The 20,685-nt window shown below is 41.7% G+C and overlaps 1 protein-coding gene and 1 pseudogene across 7 annotated transcripts in view; one reads left to right on the top strand and one right to left on the bottom strand.

Moving 5' to 3' along the window:
* Positions 1-2,793, bottom strand: part of LOC105487250 (HORMA domain containing 2) — an 88,997-nt gene extending 86,204 nt beyond the window's left edge. For 2 of the 7 annotated variants that reach the window (XM_071080380.1, XM_071080381.1), the window contains exon 1: positions 2,647-2,793. The gene's annotated coding sequence lies outside the window, so the exon portion shown is untranslated. Of the gene's footprint in view, positions 1-1,878; positions 2,282-2,407; positions 2,546-2,646 lie in introns of those variants that run through there. The other 5 variants (XM_071080377.1, XM_011750654.3, XM_071080379.1 and 2 more) reach the window with 5 other exon arrangements.
* Positions 2,794-2,873: 80 nt separating this feature from the next.
* LOC105487249 (calponin-2 pseudogene) overlaps positions 2,874-20,685 on the top strand; it is a 38,619-nt pseudogene continuing 20,807 nt past the window's right edge.

Genomic DNA, 20,685 nt, shown 5'->3' with positions numbered 1-20,685 from the left:
TATGTTGCCCAGGCTGGTTTTGAACTTCTGGGCTCAAGCAATACTCCTTGGTTAGCCTCCCAAAGTGTTGGGATTATAAGGATGATAAGTGTGAGCCACTGCAACTGACCCTCACTCTTATATTTGATATGTCTACTTTGTGACAAGGATTATGGTCTTCTTGAGAAAGAGGCAATATTTCTGTGCTCTTTCGGGTAAAGATTCACTCTAGGCTTACCTCTTGACCTATATCTCAATTGCCCTATTTTATTTTTTGTTGTTGTTGTTTATTCATTTTCTTTTCTTTTTTTTTTCTTTTTTTTTTTTTGAGACAGAGTAAAGTGCAATGGCATGATCTGTCACCTAGGCTGGAGTACAGTGGCATAATCACAGCTCATTGCAACCTCAAACTTCTGGGTTCAAGTGATCCTCCTACCTCAGCCTCCCAAGTAGCTGAGACCATAGGCATGCACCACCATGCCCTGCTAATTTTTTTACAGTTTTTTTATTTTTGTAGAGTTGGGCGGCGGGGGGGGGGTTTCACTATGTTGCCCAGACTGGCCTCGAACTCTTGGCCTCTCAAAGTTTTGGGATTACATATGTGAGACACCACACCATGCCTTCAATTGCCCTATTTTATATGGTGGCACAATTACTTCCTATTTTACCCCTACTATGTGTGAGTCCAAGATTCACATAAAGATTAGCCAGCTGCTGTTTAGTTTACTAAGGCCTAAACCACTTTTTTAACCATTCCAAGTGAAGCAAAAACCAAAGTTTTATTACATTTTCCCAAATATAATTATAGCTGATTTATGAAGGCTCTCTACCCATCTTTCTCAATCTTCCAAAACCATTTTTTACAAGAAAATCCCTTTTCTACCAGGTGAACAATATCCAATAGCTGGATTCTGAAATGCAACTATATGACCTTCCTTACACATGCATGATATTAAGAATGACTTTACTCAAAAGAAGTGTATGTTAACATAAATGGGTTCGATAGATTCATAAAGCTGGAAGGGAGCACAGACATCTTCCAACCCCTTCGATTTAAAGAAGATCCAATTCTGTGGAGGAAGAATCTTTTTTTCAACAAATGGTGCTGAAACAAAAGGACATCCAGAGGATGGGGGGAAGAAGAGAGAATGAAAAGAAGCTTAACCTGAATCTCACACTGTATACAAATATTAATGCAAAATGGATGATGGATTTAAACCTAAACATAAAGCTATAAAGAAAAGGGGCTGGGCGCAGGGGCTCACACCTGTAATCCCAGTACTTTGGGAGGCAAAGCGGGCGGATCACAAGGTCAAGAGATCGAGACCATCCTAAACAACATGGTGAAACCCTGTCTCTACTAAAAATACAAAAAAAAAAAAAAAAAAAAAAATTTAGCTGGGCGTGGTGGCACATGCCTATAGTCCCAGCTAGGAGGGAGGCTGAAGCAGGGGAATCGCTTGAACCCGGGAGGTGGAGGTTGCAGTGAGCTGAGATTGCATCACTGCACTCCAGCCTGGCGACAGAGCACGACTCCCTCTCAAAAAAAAAAAAAAAAAAAAAAAAAAAAAACAGAAAAGAAAAAAGAAAAGGAAAGTGAGGCTATGCAAGGGACCTTGGTTTGCCAAAGTTCGCCCAATTACTTAGACCTTCTGACAGAGCTTGTTTCAATAAATTATTCACCATTTTAACAAATTCCATTTGGCCCTGGTCATTCCCCTACTTGTGCTCATTCAGAGTAAATGGTTTCCACTGTATTAATTGAGTATTTGTTCATGCTTTTGACTTTTTAATATATCTTTCATGCTATTTCAATTATTCATTCATTCAACATCTACGAGGCGACTACAATGTGCCAGGCAACGTGCAGGATTACAAGATGTAATATACTTTTCCTACCTCAACAGATTGATGGTCCAATGGAGGAGCAATTAGATCATGATCCTGCTGAGATTAAAAACCCCTTTCGGGGCCAGAACCACCCCTCATTTCTGCCAGCTGAGTACACGATGTACTGCACAGCCTGTCCAGTGCTCTGCGCACTCGGACACATTTCGGCGATTGGCTAATCCTGAGGTTCAAGACACTCTCTCCTTCTGAACTGTTTAGGGAACTAAAGTCCACAGGGATTAATTGGCAAATCCTCACTAAAACGAAAGGGGAGCTGAGGTCAAGCGGGGCGGGGTGGCTCGTCCCCACCTCTCACACCTCTTGGCCTGTACCAGGCATCGATCCTGGCAGAAAACCTCAATGGCTGAGGAGAATCTGACCCAGGTAAGATAAACCCCAAAACCTCCACCACACACGGCCCCTCCAATGCCGGGCACAGACGTCGTCTGCCCTACCAGCCTCGTCATGGCTCATTATGGCTGCTGCTTGCTCAGCAAGTTTGATTTCATGTCCAGAAAAATCTGAATTTCAAAGCTACCTGGGTGCTCTCTGTCCAATTCTGGGGGAAATCGCCTCCCTTTTGTCTTCCTCCTCAGCCCCCTGCCCTCCCGATTCTCTTCACAGTACTTTAGGCCCTCACGAAAAATGATACTTTCAAATCCAACTTAAAGCCTTAAGTAACAAGAAAAGGAAAAAAATTTGTTTGAAATAAAGACAGAACTAACAACGTCCGAGTGCCCTCTCTGGGCGGAGACCTCGCGTCTCAACAGCCCTCACCTCAGCTCGTCGACGCCTCCCTTCCACCGAGAGTCAACGGCCTTTTCCGGCCCAAACCCGCTCCTCGGCTCATGAATAGTCAACGAGGCCTTTCTGGGCGGGACCAGAAACTTCCTCATGAATAATTCATGACCCGTCCACGGCTGGCCGGGGCGATCGGCCTCGCTAGACTTCATGAATATGCAAAGCAGGGGCGAGCGGCAGTTAGCCGGGCCCTGGCCCGTCCGGCCCCTCAGCAGCCGCCTCTCAGCCGGCGGCCGCACACTGACCCGACGCGGCCTTGGGTCGGGCGCCGCCCGCGTGGGCCACCTGTACAACGACAGCCTGCACTGGGGCTTCCTGAGGAGGCGCCCGCCCGCCGAGGTTAGGACCCGAGGAACCGTGGGGCTTGGGCGGGTCAGGACGCCACGCCGGCGGGTCCCAGAGAGGCCTGAGGCGGGCGCGGGGCGGCGTAGGGGAAGGGAGCGAAAGCCTGGGGGGCCCAGGGACCCAAGTTAGAAGAAGGCCCGAGGGGTGCAGCGCGGTGGCTTCACCTGGGATCCCAGCACTTTGGGACGCCGAGGCAGGCGGATCACTTGAGGTCAGGAGTTCAAGACCAGCCTAGCCAACGTGGTGAAACCCCGTCTCTATAAAAAATACAAAAATTACCTGGGCGTGGTGGCGCGCACTGTAGTCCCAGCTACTTGGGAGGCTGAGGCAGGAGAATCGCTTGAGCCTGGGAGCCTGAGGTTGCAGTGAGCCAAAATCCCCCCATTGCACTCCAGCCTGGGCAACAGAGCGAGACTCTGTCTCAAAAATTTTTTTTAAAGTACAAAAATTAGTTGGGTCATCTTGACACACGCCTGTAGTCCCAGCTATTTGGGAGGCTGAGGTAGGAGGATCGCTTGAGCCCGGGAGTTTGAGGTTGCAGTGAGCCAAGATTGTGCCATTGCACTCCAGCCTGGGCCACAGAGGGAGACCCTGTCTCAAAAATGAAAAAAAATAAAAGAAAAAAAAGAAAAAGACATAAGGCCAGAAGGCCAGAGCTTTCAAATACTTGAGGGCATCTGCAACCTCTTCATCCCTACCCTGGACCTGACTTTGTATTCTTTTTAACATTAATTTGTAATTATGCAAATAAAACATGAATATGTTCTCCTTTGTGCCCTACCCCTAATCTCAGTTTTTTCTGCCCTGGTAACTGAGGGAGCAGTTGGGGGTGTGGCTCCTTGGATCCTTTCCTACCGGTTTAGGTAGATATTTCATATCCTGTGGAGCTTTCCAAAGGTTCCTGGAGTCCTATGAACCTCCCCAATGGGATTTCCCAAGAGAGTAGATGAAAGAGTGAGCCACTTGAAACCTGTTCTTATTTTGTTTCTGCAGGAAAGAAAAAAAAACTATTCAAGCTGGCGAGAACATGAGTTCAGAACATAATGACTAAAACTGAAATTTGGGCTGAAATATTCCTTTAGTGCAAGTTTTCTCAACCTTCCCCCCACCCCCACCATCATAACAACCAAAAATGTCTCTAGACTTTGCCAAATGTCCCATGGGGTGTGCAAAATTGCCCTCTGTCGAGAACTACTGCGTTCACTCTATACTTTCTGGAAGTAACTGCTTTTTAAGCTCCAACCACACAGATGGTCTGTCTGCACCAGCCCTTCTCAGCCTCTGCATTTACCAGCCTCTCTGGCTGGATCGCTAGGCCCTCTGTGCTGGCTGTTCTAATTTTCTTCTGCCTTCAGGTCTGAGTTCAGTCAACTACTACCATATCCAAAGACTTACCCCTCTTTGCCCTATACTAATGGCAGTCCACCCCACCAGCAAACACAGTTATTTGTTATTCTGTTTCTTTCATAGAATTTCTCTCAATCTAATTTTTTTTTTTTTTTTTTTTGAGACAGTCTCACTCTGTCACCTAAGCTGGAGTGCAGTGGAGTGATCTTGGCTCACTGCAACCTCTACCTCCTGGGCTCAAGTGATTCTCCTGCCTCAGCCACCTAAGTAGCTGGGGTTACAGGCATGTGTCACCATGCCTGGCTGATTTTTGTATTTTTAGTAGAGACAGGGTTTCACCATGTTGGCCAGGCTGGTCTTGAACTGCTGACCTCAAGCGATCCACCCACCTCAACCTCCCAAAGTGCTGGGATTACAGGCTTGAGCCCCCAAGCCCAGCCCTGGATTTCATTTCTTTGATAACCTGTTTTGTTTTTTTCTCTCTATCACCTAGAATAAGTAAGTGTCATCAGAGGCCTGATCTGGCTGAGTCGGCATCACACACAGTAGGTACTCAATAGACATTGGTGGACTGAAATTATAAATTACCCTGTCTTTCTCCTAAGAGCTTCTGTGGAGTTTCTCTTACACCTTTCCTTCCTCATCATTTGGCAGGCTCCTTGTGACCAAAGGAATGGATTAATAAGCCCCTGTGCCTGGCCCTGTGCTAGGAGCTGTTGGGTAAAGGCTTCACCTTTCCCACTGGCTTATCAAATCCTTGAGGGCAAGAGCTGTTAATTTTACTTCTTTCATTATGTTCATTGAAGGTATTCAAATAGATACCTGAATTAACTGTTCCTCAGTGAACCCGGAAGGTATTCAAATAGTTGAATGAACGAATTGGTTACTTAAGGAACAACATTAGATAATTAAAAATTGATAGTGTTACAGGGGGCTTTAGAAATCCTCCAAGTCTAGTCCTTTACTTTACAGATGAGAGTATAAGTAATTTGCTCAAGGTCCCTAAGCTTCTTAAGAGGCTGGGTCACACATACAACCCATGGTCTCACACCTCTTATTTCAAGACTCTTTCTTGTCTCCAGTCGGGCTAGTTTCTGATTACTTTTCTGTGAACCTGACTTACAACTCAGACACAGAAGTCCCAAGCCAAAAAATTGCTTCTTGTCAACTAAAAAGGCTTTGAGCCTGTGCTTTTTCATCTTGATTAAATCCAACCCTGGGGATAATGGCGTAATGAACTCAAAAGTGCTATATGATATTCAAACAACTCTCCAGCTTCCTTTGTACCTTTCAGTGATAAGAGACTGGGAATTGTCCCTGTCAAAGCATTTTGTTTGTTTTGCAAGGAGAAAATGTGCATTATGGTAGAACTTGATCATTGTTTAGAAATTTCCAAATAACCAGAATTTTGACAAAGGTCAAAAGCCTCCAGCTGAGGTTTTGCCAAACCCCAGTAGTAAAATAACACGTGACACAGGTGAAAATAGAGGGGGAATCTTATTTGCGATGACTTTCATTGGCTAAATTTGACCTTTCTCTCTTTAGACACATTTACATCACCTGACTCTGTACCTGAAACAGTTTTACCAATCAGTCTCTAGTTTTACTCTTGTTTTTTGAGGGCTAAGGACCATTTTTCCTTATTAGTTAAAAAGAATTCAGGGTTTCTTCTTTGTTCTTCTTGATCATTTCATATAGGCAGCACCTGGTTAGGGGAGTCTTGGTGTCATGCTTTCAGCTTTTAGACCTTTATAGTTTATTCTGAGGCATCTTACAGCACACTGTGTCATAGGAAGCAGAGCTTTTTTTTTTTTTTCTTTGCCCGGAGGGGACAGAGTCTTACTCTGTTGCCCAGGCTGGAGTGCAGTGGCACGATCCGAGCTCACTGCAACCCTCCGCCTCCCGGGTTCAAGCTATTCCCCTGCCTTAGCCTCCTGAATAGCTGGGATTACAGGCATGCGCCACCACACCCAGCTAATTTTTGTATTTTCAGTAGAGACAGGGTTTCACCATGTTGGCCAGGCTGATCTTGAAATCCTGACCTCAAGTGATCTGCCCACCTCAGCCTCCCAAAGTGCTGGGTTTACAGGCGTGAGCCACTGCACCTGGCCAGCAGAGCTATCTTTTGCCTACCTAAAATGATTGGAACTCTGCTCTTCAAGTTCAGTTTAACCTTGGAAATCTTCCCCAAAAGATGGTTTATTGGAGAGTTATCAAAATAGACATATTGAATATAAAAATATCTTCTCAGGAGGATATCTCCCATTAGATGTGTCTCCCTCTTCAAGGTGCAATATCATGATACCAAATATAGGGAAAAAGATTGGGATGGAGGGAGCAGCTAAGTAGGAAAGGTAGGTTCTTTATTTGTTTTCAACATTTATTAGAACTCTGAAAACATAATGTCCAGTTATGAAGTTGACACCACCACATTCATTCATCAAGCATTTATTTTGTACCATTAATAAAGCACTCTACTTTGCACTGCAGGGATCACAGAGGTAATGACTTGGTCCCTGAAATGTGGATTTTACAGTTTAGTGAGAGAGGGAGATCTGTGATACTAATAGAGGTATAAAGTATATGATAGAATGTAGAGAAGGAAGCTATACATTCTGAATTGGGAATCAAGACAGCTTTACAAAGGAGGTGACATTTTTAGGAGGAGAGCATGTGTATCTCATTTTCTTTACTTGTTCTTTGGCAATGGTTAGAATACCTCAAACCAATAAAAGCAGACATTTTGCCCACCACTTTAGAACCAGGAGAGAAAAGGAGGTGTAAGATCCTTTCTTTCCACTCCTGGCAGCAACATGCTCCTGAAAGCTAAATGTTGCTTTTGCAATTCCAAGTGTCTCACTTATGGTTAAGAGAAAAGCTGAGTAGAGAGAGTACTCCCTCATCTTTGTCCCCTTCCTCAGTAAGGTTAAGTTAAATGTGGCTTTTTCTTTTCAGCTGCCTTATTTCAAGCGCTCATTTCTATGTTGGGATGTCATTTTATTCCGGTTTCCATTGCAGCATGCAGTAGCCATGTGATTGCCAGGAGTGGTCAGCGGTGCTTATAAATTTATTTCTGAACATGACTCTGAAATTCTAGAATTTTAAGCATCCCTGAGAAAAGAGAAGCAAAATGATTTAGAGAACTGTAGTTTTGATTCAAGCCTTTGCATGTGAACTGACTATATTGCTAGCTTATTTGGGGTATTTTGTAGAAAGAAAGGCAAAGGTAAAGAGTTCCCAACCTGGCTGTAGCTTCTTAACTTTATCCATCCATTGGCAGCCAAGGAGAAAGCAGTCAATATGAAATAAGTCCCCAACTATAAGGTCTAAACATAACTCCTGCTGCTTCTGCCCACACACTGTCATCCTATAAAATATAATTCCATGTGTAGGTGGCAATTTATTATGGCCTTCATCCTCACTCAGAGCTGCATATCAATTTCTGCCTCCTTCAAATGAATCTGTTCTGACTGGCAGAAGGATCTCCCTGAGGGTTGTGAGTTTCTGGGGAAAGCCTAGGGTTTAATGAACTAGAACAGGAAATGGCGGGGCTGTAAGTGACAAGCTGCTGCCTGCTTGAGTGCCTAGACTAAGAAATGATGTCGAGAAAGATATTGAATTCTCAAGCATTATGGAAATGTTCTATTTAGCTACTTGGTTCTGTCTTCTGAATGTGAAGTTTTGTTGACGTGTAAAATGTTATTCCCCTTAATGATTATCACTTAATAGAAGTTTCGAATGAAATCGACTTTAAACTAGTTTTCTGTGATTGCTACTTGGTACATCTGCACAGAGATCTAGATGAGGTGATGTACAAAATGCTCCACACTATTGACAGCCTAACATTTGAGGGCCTTCATTTTCTACACTTCCTGGCGCTTGGAAAATGACGGTTACCTAAAAAATGGTTTAGAATTCCTATACGACCATATTGCAGGCTCAGCCCCATGAGGGGCTTGTTTTTCTTCCCTTAGTTGATACTAACTTCGTGATACGTTAAATTTGTAAATACTAATGATCTCTGATTGCAAAGGTCCCAAATTTAAGATCAGAATACTTATTATCTTTGCATAAACTGAACACAATAATATAAGAAATCTGAGGCAGACTTTTCTTATACCTCTTCTCATTAAACTAACAAACAAAGGCCAATTTCTTCCTGCCAAAAGAAAGGTTAAACATCTGGAAAGTGTAAGACATCACAGGAAAATTACCTACCTAGCTCTAAAAATGGAAGGGAGAAAGAGACTTGGAAGAAGGCCTCCTTTACAGGTTTGCTAGAACTTACATCTAAGGAAACTGTCTTCCTCCCAAAAAGCCAGATTTCTGTGGAAACCGTGTTCTTAAACGTGCCAGGGGCTAGGTTAACCTCAGTCACGTTAATGCACAGCACAGAAAGATTTACTGTTTTAAGAGGCATTGGGAGCTGGGTGCGGTGGCTCATGCCTGTAATCCCAGTACTTTGGGAGGGTGTGGAGGGAGGATCGCTTGAGCCCAGGAGTTTGAGACCAGCCTGGGAAACATGGTGAAACCCCCATCTCTATAAAAAATACAAAAATTAGCTGGGCATCGTGGCATGAACCTGTAGTCCCAGCTACTCAGAAGGCTGAGGTAAAAGGATTGATTGAGCCCAGGAGGTTGAGGCTGCACTGAGCTGTGATCGTGCCGCAGCACTCCAGCCTGGGCAACAGAGCAAAACCTTGTCTCTTAAAAAAAAAAAAAAGCATTTTTTAATTAAACATATAGATCAAATTCACCACTTTAAAATATACAAATCAGCATATTTTAGTATATTCACAAAGTTGTGCAACCATCGCCACTATCTAATTCCAGAACACTTGCATCACCCCAAAAAGAAGCCCCATGCTTATTAGCAGTCATTCCCCTAGTCCTTCCTCCTCTATTCCTTGTCAACCATTAATCTACTTTCTGCCTCTATGGATTTGTCTATTCTGGATATTTCATATAAATGAAATCATACACTATGGCCTTTTGTGTCTGGCTTCTTTCACTTAATAACTAAAGTATAATCATTCATATTGTGGCATGTATTCCTTTTTATGGCTAAAAAGTACTCCATGTTTACCACATTTTGTACATCTATCAGTTGATGGACATTTAGGTTTTCACCTTTTTGCTGTGAAGAATAATACTTCTATGAACATTCATGTACAAAGTTATGTGTGGATATATGTTTTCATTTTTCTTGGATATATATCTAGGAGCAGAATTGCTGCATCACATGGTAACTCTATGTTTACCTTTTTGAGAAATGGCCAAACTCTTTCCAAAGCAACTATACTGTTTTACATTCACCAGCAACATATAAGGGTTTCCAATTTTCCCACATATTTGCTTTGTCATTTTCCCCTTTTAAAAAAAGTTATAGGTTGGGCATGGTGGCTCACGCCTGTAATCCCTGCACTTTGTGAGGCCAAGGTTGGTGGATCACCTGAGGTCAGGAGTTTGAGACCAGCCCGGCCAACCTGGTGAAACCCCATCTCTACTAAAAATACAAAAATTAGCCGAGTGTGGTGGAGGGCACCTGTAATCCCAGCTACTTGGGAGGCTGAGGCAGGAGAATCGCTTGAACCTGGGAGGCGGAGGTTATAGTGAGCCGAGTTTGCGCCACTGCACTCTAGCCTGGGTGACAGAGACTCCATCTCAAAAAAATTATAGCCATGCTACTGGGTGTGAAATGATATCTCATTGTGGTTTTGATTGGCATTTTCCTAATGACTAATGATGTCGAACATCTTTTCATTTGCTTCTTGGCCATTTTGAAATTCAAGAAGTGTACCTTTTGACTTATTTCTTTTTCAAGATTGTTTTGGCTATTCTGAGTCCCTTGCATTTCCATTTGAATTTTAGGATCAGCTTGTTACTTCCTGCCAAAAAAGGCAACTGAGATTTTGATAGGGATTACGTTGAATCTGTAGATCAATTTGGGGAGTATTGCTATCTGAATAATATTGTTTTTCAATCCACAAATATGGATATATTTCCATTTATATAGGTTTTCTTTAATTTATTTCAACAATGTTTATAGTTTTCAGTGTACAAATCTTACACTTCTTTGGTTAAATTTATTCCTAAGATTTTAATTTTCTTTTATGCTTATATTAGTTTGCTTGGGCTGCAATAACAGAATAACAAAAATGGTGTAGCTTAAACAATGGAAACTGATCTTCCTACAGTTCTAGAGGCTGGAAGTCCAATATTAAGGTGCCAGCAGAGTTGGTTTGGGTGAGGCCTCTCTTCCTGGCTTGCAGACTGCCTCCTTCTTGCTGTGTCTTCACATAGTCTTTTCTCTATGCAAATGTGCAGAGAGAGATGTCGTTGATGTCTCTTCCTCTTGTTATAAGGGTACCAGTCCCCTTGGATTAGTACTCCACCCTTATGACCTCATTTACCCTTAATTACCTCCTTAAAGGTCCTGTCTCCAAGTATAGTAACATTGGAGGTTAGGGCCTCAGCATATGAATTGGGGTTGGGTAGGGCATAATTCAGTCCTTAACAATGCTATTATACATGGAATTGTTTTCTTAATCTCATTTTGGGATTGTTCATTGCTAGTGTATAGAAAAATAATTGCTTTTTGTATATTAATCTTGGATCCTGTATCCTTGCTGAACTTGTATTAGTTCTCACTGATTTTTTTGTGAATTTTCTATAGATAAGATTTTGTCATCTGCAAATAAAGATAGTTTTAATTCTTCTTTTCTGATCTGGGTGCTGTTTATTTATGCCCGGCTAATTTTGTATTTTTAGTAGAGACATGGTTTCTCCATGTTGGCCAGGTTGGTCTCGTACCCCCAACCTCAGGTGATCCACCCGCCTCGGCCTCCCAAAGTGCTGGGATTACAGGCATGAGCCACCGCACCCGGCTGGAATGTTTTTTTTTTAATCATAAAAAGATACTGGATTTTGACCAGGCACAGTGGCTCACACCTGTAATCCCAGCACTTTGGGAGACCAAGACGGGCAGATCACCTGAAGTCAGGAGTTCAAGACCAGCCTGGCCAACATGGTGAAACCCCTTCTCTGCTAAAAATACATAAATCAGCTGGGCATGGTGGAAGGCGCCTATAATCCCAGCTACTCACGAGGCTGAGGCAGGAGAATCGCTGGAACCTGGGAGGCAGAGGTTGCAGTGAGCAGAGATCGTGCCACTCCAGCCTGGGTGACAGAGCGAGACTCCATCTTAAAAAAAAGAAAAAGATACTGGATTTTGTTTAATGCTTTTTCTACATCTATTGATCATGTGAGTTTTATCCTTTATTCTTTCAATATGGTATGTTAAATTGATTTTTATATATTTAACCAACCTTGCAATCCTGGGATAAATTCCATGTGGTTTGTGGTGTATATTCCTTTTCATATGTGGTTGGATTTAGTTTGCCACTATTTGGGTGGAGTGTTGTGTCTATATTCATAAGGGATATTGATTTGTAGTGTTCTTATGATGTTCTTTCATCTGGTTTTGGTATACCGGTCTCATAGAAGGCGTTGGGAAGTGTTCTCTCCCCTTTTATTTTTTGGGAAGAGGGTGAATTCTTCTTTATATGTCTGGTAGAATTCACCATTGAAGCCATCTGGTCCTGGGCTTTTCTTTGTGGAAGGTGTGTGTGTGTGTGTGTGTGTGTGTGTGTGTGTGTGTGTGTGTGTGTAACTACTAATGCAATCTCTGCTTATTATAGGCCTATTCAGGTTATCTATATTTTCTTGAGTCATTCAGTAGTTTGTGTCTTTATAGGAATTTGTCCATTCCATCTAGGTTACCTAAGTTGTTGGCATACAGTTTTGCATTTTTCTTTTCTTTTTGAGACGGAGTCTTGCTCTATCACCCAGGCTGGAGTTCTGTGGCATGATCTCGGTTCACTGCAACCTCTGCCTTCCAGTTCAAGCAATTCTTATGCCTCAGCCTCCCAATTAGCAGGGACTGACAGGCATGCACCACCATGCCTGGCTAATTTTTTTTTTTTTTTTTTTTTTTTTGGTATTTTTGGTAAAGACAGGGTTTCGCCATGCTGCCCAGGCTGGTCTCAAACTCCTAGCCTCAAGTGATCCGCCCACCTTGGCCCCCCAAAGTGCTGGGATTACAGGCATGAGCCACTGCCCCTGGCTGGCAGACAATTATTTATAAAATTCTCTTATAATTCCTTTTATTTCTGTAAGGTTGGTAATAATGTACCTCTTTCAATCCTAATTTTAGTAACTTCAGTCTAATTTTTTTCTTAGTCTGCCTTGCTAAAGATTTGTCAATTTTGTTGGGTTTTTTTTTTCCAGGATACAACTTTTGGTTTTATTGATTTTCTCTATTGTTTTTCTATTCTCAATTTTGTTTGTTTCTACTCTAATCTGTATTATTCCCTTCCTTCTACTTGCTTAGCATTTCGTTTTCTCTTCTTTTTTGAGTTTCTGAAAATGTAAGATTAAGTAATTTATTTGAGGTCTTTATTTAATGTAGCATTTACAGCTATAAATTTCCCACTTAGGTGTGCTTTAGCTGCATCTCATAAATTTTACTACATTGTTTTTGGTGGGGTTTTTTGTTTTGTTTTGTTTTTGTTTTTTTGAGATGGAGTCTTGCCCTGTCACCCAGGCTGGAGTGCAGTGGCGTGATCTCAGCTAACTGCAACCTCCACCTCCCAGGTTCGAGCAATTCTCATGCCTCAGCCTCCCGAGTAGCCGGGATTACAGGTGCATGCCATCACACCCAGCTAATTTTTGTATTTTTAGTAGAAATGGGGTTTAACCATGTTGGACAGGCTGATCTCGAGCTCATGACCTCAGGTGATCTACCTGCTTCGGCCTCCCAAAGTGCTGGGATTACAGGTCTGAGCCACTGTACCCAGCCCTAATTTTGCTACATTGTGTTTTTGTTTTCATTCACTTCAAAGTATTTTCTAGTATCTCTTGTGATTTCTTCTTTGACCTAATAGGTATTTTGGAGTGTGTTGTGTGGTTTCCACATATTTGTAAATTTCCCAAATTTCCTTCAGTTGTTGATTTATTGTGATATTGCTTGTGGTGAGACAATATACATTGTATGATTTCAATCCTGTTAAATTTATTGACACGTGTTTTATAGCCTAACATATGGTCTATTCTGGAGACTTTTCCATGTGCACTTGAGAAGAATGTATATTCTACTGGTTTTGGGTGGAAAGTTCTATTGATGTTCCTTAGATCTAGTTGGTTTGTAATGTTGTTCAAGTCTTCTATTTCCTTGTTGGTATTTCGTCTAGTCGTTCTACCTATTTTTGAGAGGGAAGTATTATTTCTCTAATTAGTACTGTTGAATTATTTATTTATCCCCTTATTTATTTTTTGCTTCATGTATTTTGAGGCTCTTGTTGTTAGGTGGATATTTGTTTATAATTGTTGTATCTTCTTTTTTGTTATTGTTGTTCTGTTGCCCAGGCTGGAGTGCAGTGGTGTGATCTTGGCTCACTGCAACCTCCAACTCCCAGGTTCAACTCCCAGATTCTCCTGCCATAGCCTCCTGAATAGCTGGGATTACAAGCACCCCATACCATGTCCAGCTAAGTTTTGTATTTTTAGTAGAGACAGGATTTCACCATGTTGGCCAGGTTGGTCTCAAACTCCTGACCTCAAGTGATCCACCTGCCTCAGCCTCCTAAAGTGCTGGGATTATAGGCATGAGCCACTGTGCCCAGCCTGTATCTTCTTGATGGACTGACTTTTAAAATCATTATTAAATGTCCTTTTTTGTGTGTGTCTAGTAACGCATTTTATCTTAAAGTCTATTTTTGTCGGATACGAGTATAGCTACTCCAGCTCTTTTCTTTGGCAATAATAAAAACGCCAGATGGGCCAGGAGTGGTGACTCACTCCTGTAATCACAGAATTTGGGGAGGCTGAAGTGGGAGGATCTCTTGAGGCCAGAAGTTCAAGACCAGCGTGGCCAACAAAATGAGACCCTGTCTCTAAAGAAAAAAAAACACTTAAAAATTAGCTGAGTTTGGTAGCCCGCACCTGTAGTCCCAGCTACTCAGGAGGCTGAGTTGGAAGGATCACTTCAACCCAGGATTTTGAGGCTACAGTGAACTATGATTGTGATATTGCACTCCAGCCTGTATGACAGAGTGAGATCCTGTCTCTTTTTTTTTATTTTTTTATTTTTTTTTAAAGGCGGGGTTGGGGGGAGAGAGATAAAGATCCCTTGAGCCCAAGAGTTCAAGACCAGCCTGGGCAATACAGATCCCATCTCTAAAAAAACTTCTTAAAATTAGCTGGGTGTGGTGGCATGTGCCTTTAGTCCCAACTACTTGGGAGGCTGAGGTAGGATTGCTTAAGCCCAAGAGTTCAAAGTTGCAGTGAGTTGTGATTACACCACTGTACCCAAGCTGGGCAACAGAGCAAGATTAAATCATCTCTAAAGATTAAAATAAATGAAATAAACTATATATCTTATAGATATATAGTTTATTTATATATATATAAATATAGTTGGATCATGTTGTTTTTATCAATTTTTCTAATATCTGCCTTTTAATTGAAGTGCTTAATCCATTTATGTTTACATTTAATGTAATTACTAACATGGTTAGATTTATGTCTGTCATTTTGCTATTTGTTTTCTGTATGTCTTATGTGTTTTTTTTTTTTTTTCTTTTTTTTCCTTTTTGTGGAGAACGGGGTCTCGCTATATTACCCAGGCAGGTCTCGAACTCCTGGGCTCAAGCTATCCTCCCACCTCTGCCTCCCTGAGAGCTGGGATTACAGGCGTGAGCCACCGCGCCCGGCATCTTATGTGTTTTTATTTCTTATTCCCTTACTGCTTTTTTTTGTAGATATTTTCCAATGTGCCATTTTAACTTCTTGTCATTTATTTTCCTGTATATTCTAAAGATATTTTCTTTTCAGATTTATTTTATTTATTTATTTATATTTTTTATTTTTGAGACGTAGTCTCATTCTTTCGCCCAGGCTAGAGTGCAGTGGTATGATTTCAGCTCATTGCAGCTTTTGCCTCCCAGGTTCAAGCGATTCTGGTGCCTCGGCCTCCCGAGTAGCTGGGACTACAGGTGCGCACTGCCATGCCTGGCTAGTTTTTGTATTTTTAGTAGAGACAGGGTTTTACCATGTTGGCCAGGCTGGTCTCGAACTCCTGACCTCAAGTGATTCACCTGCCTTGGCCTCCCAAAGTGGTGGGATTACAGGCATGAGCCACCATGCCCAACTGAAAATTTACTTTATTTTTATTTTTTATCTTATTTATTTATTTATTTATTTATTTTTTGTGTGACGGAGTCTTGTTCTGTCGCCCAGGCTAGAGTGCGGTGGTACCATCTTGGCTCACTGCAACCTCTCCCTCCTGGATTCAAGCAGTTCTCCTGCCTCAGCCTCCTAAGTAGCTGGGATTACAGGTGCGTCCCACCACACCCAGCTAATTTTTTATTTTTAGTAACAGCGGGGTTTCACCATGTTGGTCAGGCTGCTCTCAAACTCCTGACCTTCTGATCCGCCTGCCTTGGGCTACTAAAGTGCTGGCATTACAGGCATGAGCCACTGCGCCAGGCAATTTGTTTTATTTTTTGGAGACAAGGTCTTACTCTATCACCCAGACTGGAGTGCAGTGGCTCAATCATAGCTCACTACGGTCCTGAACTTTTGGGCTCAAGTGATCCTCCCAACTAAGTCTCCTGAATAGCTGGGACTACAGGCATGAGCCACCATGCCCAACTTGTGTGTGTGTGTGTGTGTTTTGTAGAGATAGGTTTTCACCTTGTTGCCCAGGCTCATCTCAAACCCCTGGGGTAAAGCCATTCACCTGTCTCGGCCTCCCAAAATGCTAGGATTATAGGTGTGAGACACCATGTCCAACCAGTTAACTTTATTTTTAAAAATTTTTGTAGAGATGGATCTTGCCATGTTGCCCAGGCTGGTCTTAAACTCCTGGCCTCATTAGCTGGGCACAGTGGTGCTCGCTTGTAATCCCAGCTACTCAGGAGGCTGAGACAGGAGAATCATTTGAATCCAGGAGGCAGATGTTGCAGCGAGCCGAGATCACACCACTGCATTCCAGCCTGGGTGACAGAGCAAGACTCTGTCTCAAAAACAAAACAAAACAAAAACAAAAAAACTCCTAGCCTCAAGCGATCCTCCTGCTTCAGCCTCCCAAAATACTGAAATTACAGGCATGAGCCACTGTACCTGGCCTAAAGTTATTTTCTTAGTTGTTTCCTAGTGATTGCAATTAACATCTTAATTTGTAGTAATCTAGTTCAGATTAATACAATTTATTGAATGAATTTATTTTACAAAATGAATTTATTATAGAAAAACTTTGTTTCTATGTAGCGCCATTCCTTGTCCCTTCCTGTATCTTTTTTTGTTTGTTTGTTTTTGAGACGGAGTCTCGCTCTGTCGCCCAGGCTGGAGTGCAGTGGCCGGATCTCAGCTCACTGCAAGCTCTGCCTCCCGGGTTTACGCCATTCTCCTGCCTCAGCCTCCCGAGTAGCTGGGACTACAGGCGCCCGCCACCTCGTCCGGCTAGTTTTTTGTATTTTTTAGTAGAGACGGGGTTTCACCATGTTAGCCAGGATGGTCTCGATCTCCTGACCTCGTGATCCACCCGTCTCGGTCCCCCAAAGTGCTGGGATTACAGGCTTGAGCCACCGTGCCCGGCCTTGTTTTTTTGTTTGTTTGTTTGTTTGTTTGTTTGTTTTTTGAGATAAGGTCTCATTCTGTGGCCCAGGTTAGAGTGCAGTAGCATGATCTCAGGTCACTGCAACCTCCATCTCCCAAATTCAAGTCATTCTCATGCTTCAGCCACCTGAGTAACTGGGATTTCAGGCATGTGCCACCACACTCAGCTAATTTTTGTTATTTTTAATAGAGACAGGGTGTCACCATGTTGCCCAGGCTGGTCTCAAACTCCTGAATTCAAGCAATCCTCCCACTTTGGCCTCCCAACGTACTGGTACATTGGGAGCCACCACGCCCAGCCCGTATATGCTATTTTTTAACATGCATAAACCTCTTTATACATTATAAGTTCATTAACACCACTTTATTGTTATTGCTTTATGCCATTGTCTTTTAAATTAGATAGAATAAAAAAGTTACAAACAAAAAATACATTTATGTTATCTTTTATATTTACCTTTACCAAAGTGTTCTTTATTTCTTCATGTGGATTTGAGTTACTGTCTAGTTTCCTTTCATTTCAGCCTGAAGGACTCCCTGTAGTATTTCTTGTAGAGCAGGTCGGCTAGTGACCAATTCTCTCAAGTTTTGTCTATCTGGGAATGTCTTAATTTCTCCTTTGTTTTTGAAGGATAGTTTTTCAAGATACAGAATTCTAGATTGACAGTACTTCTTTTTTTCAGGACCTCGAATATGCTATCCCACTGCCTTCTGACCTAAATGGTTTCCAAGGAGAAATGAATTAATCTTATGGAGGATTCTTTGTATGTGATTAATTGCTTCTCGCTTGTTGGTTTCTAAATTTTCTCTTTGTCTTTAACCATCAATCATTTGATTATGATGTATCTACATATTGGTCTCCGATTTTATTCTATTTGAAGTTTACTGAGCTTCCTGGATGTGTAAATTAATGCTTTTCTCTATATTTGGGAAGTTTCTGGCCATTATTTCTTTGGATATTCTTTCTTATTTATCTGACTTCTCTCCTTCTGGAACTTTCATTATGCATATATATGGATACAGTTGATCGTGTCCTCCACCTCTTCCTCCTCAACTCTATAACCTCAAATGATCTATTTTCACATTCACTGATTGCTTCTTCTGTTAGTTCAAATCTGCTGTTGATCCCCTCTGAAATGAAATGATTTTTTCATTTCAGTTACTATACTTTTTAACTCCAGAATTTATATTTTTTATGTAGTTATTTTTTAAATAATTTCTTTTATTTAGTTCTTTTTTAAATAATTTCTTTCTCTTTATTGATATTCTACATTTGGCAAGATAGCATTCTCATGTTTTCCTTTAGGTTTTTAGCCCATGGTTTTCTATAGTTCTTTGAATATATATATGAACTGATTTAAAGTCTTTGTCTACTAAGTCCAACATCAGAGATTATTTCTCTTGACTGCTTTTTTTTCTGTTTATGGTCATACTTTCTTGGTTTTTTTTTTTTTCCCTATGTCTTATAATTTTGTTGAAAATTAGAAAATTTGGCCGGGCATGGTGGCTCACGCCTGTAGTCCCAGCACTTTGGGAGGCCAAGGCGGGCGGATCACGAGGTCAGGAGATCGAGACCATCCTGGCTAACACAGTGAAACCTGTCTCTACTAAAAATACAAAAAATTAGCCGGGCGTGGTGGCAGGTGCCTGTAGTCCCAGCTACTCGGGAGGCTGAGGCAGGAGAATGGCGTGAACCTGGGAGGTGGAGCTAGCAGTGAGCTGAGATCGCGCCACTGCACTCCAGCCTGGGCAACAGAGTGAGACTCTGTCTCAAAAAAAATAAAGAAACAAAATTAAAGTAATATAATGTGGAAATCATATAATAATCTGAAAATCATGTTTTTCTGCCCTAGGGCTTGTTGTTGTTGTCATTTGTTTCTGTAGTGACTTCCCTGAACTAATTTTGTAAAGTCTATATTCTTTATTACGTGTGGCTATAGAAATCTCTGCTTGAAAAACATTCTATTTTGTTCTTCTTTTTCCTTCTATCCCACATTCATTTAGTTTCCAGGACGTGTCAGTATTAATTACACAATTTTTTTTTTTTCAATATTCTCTCCTTTCATTCTCTTGGCACCATTCCAACTCAGATCCTAGTTCCTTCTTACCTTGATTACTACAGAGGCATCCAAACCAACCAACTCACTTCTAGCTCTCCCTCTTTCCAATTTAAACTGTGTATCACCACTTTTTTCTAAGCATATTTTAATTATTGTATCCTCCCTAACCAAGTAAAGTTAAAAAAAAAAAAAAAATGCAAGGCTGATTAGGTTTGGAGAGACTTGCCCATATTTGTATACTGAGAAAAACCTTGTCTCAAAGGAGTGTCTGCATATAGGATAGTGTGGGGAGTAACTGAGAGCATAAAGTCCTAGAGGAAGCAAGAGGGACTTTGATCAGGAAGACCTGCCTTGTATACAATTAGAGGGCCTTTATTTTCTGACACAGGCAGGATTGAAGGTGCTAAGGATGTATTGATATGGTATAGGTGTTATAGGACAGATGAAAGAGAGAGAGTATAAGGATATTATCTCCCCTTTTATAGAGGGGTCATCTGCTCAGAGAGGGTTAAGTGTGATCCTGGAGTCTTAGAGAGAGTAGTTTCAGAATAGTCACAGAAAAATGAGAAAGATTTTCACTTGGGAAGTTTAAAAGGATTGTAAGAACTTTTATGAAACATTCTAGGTAACATTGTCACTGTGTCTTTAAAGTTCTTAGTGACATTGGTCTTCATTAAATAAACCAACTTTTTTCTGCCAGTGCTCGGAAACTGATGCCCTAAAATACAGTGCTTTGACTTGTTGAACTGAAAAAGTCGTTTCTCAAGGTTTCTCTGATCTTCCCCTCTTTTTCTACCTCCCCTGCCTACTGCCCCCAACTACTGTCTCCTAATTTTCTGTCTCACTAAGCACAGGATAAAGTTTCCTTATCTACCTAAAGTCTGGACCCACCAAAGAAAAAAATAATTACCTCTGGTCCCTTCCTTGAGTTTTCATTAACTGAACTTGTATTGCAGGAAGAAAGACTGAAGTCTATCAACACAGCTGGACAGACTTTTGTCACAAACCATTGTCTGCTCTGTGGGCCCAACGGACTTTGTTCCAGGTCATTATATGTTCTTCAAGTCCATTGAAGTCCCTTAAAAATCATTTACTATCCCCCCAACATCATCCACACTTCCTCATCTCCCTTTCCCGTGGTGTGGTGATCACTCTGTGTTTCTCCCGATGCATGCTAACAGATTTGTTTGCCTTTTCTGCTATTAATCTGCCTTTAGTTAGTTGATTTTCAGTAAACATTCAGAGGGGAAAGGGGAAGTTTCCCTTGGCCCCTACATATTCTGTTTGAAGATGTCCACTTAAGGTTCATCTTTGTAGGCTGAGGTATATTTATGACATATTTTTTAAATCTTTATTTTGCTACCACATGTCAGATGGGCCAATAATAATAATCACATTTTAAGCATGCTTTCCCATACATGTTTTCAGATGATCAGCATAACCACCCTCAGAGACAGGCAACGCACAGATTGCTTTTTTTTTTTTTTTTTTTTTTGCGATGGAGTCTCGCTCTATTGCCCAGGCTGGAGGGCAGTGGCGCGATCTTGGCTCACTGCAACCTTCCCCTCCTGGGTTCACGCGATTC

Source organism: Macaca nemestrina, chromosome 15 (assembly GCF_043159975.1).
Source record: "Macaca nemestrina isolate mMacNem1 chromosome 15, mMacNem.hap1, whole genome shotgun sequence".
NCBI lineage: Eukaryota > Metazoa > Chordata > Mammalia > Primates > Cercopithecidae > Macaca > Macaca nemestrina.
Note: the sequence above shows the minus strand (reverse complement) of the source record. Positions and strands in the feature narration are given on the sequence as shown.